The sequence below is a fragment of the Symphalangus syndactylus genome, chromosome 23, assembly GCF_028878055.3.
Source record: "Symphalangus syndactylus isolate Jambi chromosome 23, NHGRI_mSymSyn1-v2.1_pri, whole genome shotgun sequence".
Classification (NCBI taxonomy): Eukaryota; Metazoa; Chordata; class Mammalia; order Primates; family Hylobatidae; genus Symphalangus; species Symphalangus syndactylus.
Genome location: NC_072445.2, coordinates 26,213,576 through 26,214,798, shown reverse-complemented (window position 1 = coordinate 26,214,798; position 1,223 = coordinate 26,213,576).

Genomic DNA, 1,223 nt, shown 5'->3' with positions numbered 1-1,223 from the left:
CCCCGGACGCCGCCGCGGAGCTGCCCCCTCAGCTGCGGAAACCTGCGCCGACGCGCCGAGCATGCGCAGTGCCGGTGCTGCCCCTGTGCGCGGCCCGGCCACCCAGCCCCGCGAGCTGCCTAGTGGAGGACTAAGGGTCGCAGACTTACTGTGTGCGCGCGCCTGACGCGGGGCTGAGGCTGCCCGGGTGCCGAACCTCAAGCCCAACGCGCGTGTTGGGCTGAGTGAACACTTAAGCGAACTTGAACAAGCATTACCTCAAAAATGTTTACAACCCAAATTTAGGGGTGGGCCCTTAAAGCAAGCCGTCCTGAGAAGCATCGAACTGGACGCTTGGGACAGTCGCTACAAAGTCCTCGGAGCCTCCGGCTAGAGTCCCGAGCCAGAAATGCGGGAAAACAGTGAAATTTCTCAACAGTCACAGTTGTTATAACGACTAAAGTGTTTGAGAGTACAGAGAGACTGGAGGTTGAGGATAAGACGCGCTTTGGTACCCAGCAGGAGGAAAGAGCCAACCCAAGGCAAATCTCACTACAGATCCCATAATGCAGTGAGAAAAGGGCTTGCGATTCCATGGCCCTGAAACCCAAGTGCCCTGGAGACGGCGCCCGCGAGGCACTCTGGGACTTGTAGTTGGCCGCTGAGGTTTGAGCACCGGAACTTACCCTTGGTCCTCGGCCCCACCTCTTAAAGCCCAAACTACCTGATTTCTTCTCAAGTGAAAGTACTTGTTTATAAGGTGATACTTTTCTTTTACACAATTTAAACCTTTTTACTACGGGTTTGCCTGTTATGTGAGAACTGATAGGCTTCATAGCCTATAACCTTAATTTAGCAAACATTTACTGAGTTTTTAAAGTTTCTACTGGTGCCAGGAACTAATAGGCTTCCAAACATTCAACGAGTTTACAGAGTTTAAATTTCTAATCCATTCTATTCTGGAGAGATTAAAAATGCAGTACATCGGCTGGGCGCGGTGGCCCACGCCTGTAATCCCAACACTTTGGGAGGCCGAGGCAGGTAGCTCACGAGGTCAAGAGTTCGAGACCAGCCTCACCAACATGGTGAAACCCCGTCTCTACTAAAAATACAAAAATTAGCCGGGCGTGGTGGCGAGCTCCTGTAATCCCAGTTACTCAAGAGGCTGAGGCAGGAGAATCGCTTGAAACCGGGAGGCGGAGGTTGCAGTGTTCGCGCCACTGCACTACAGCGTGGGTGACAGA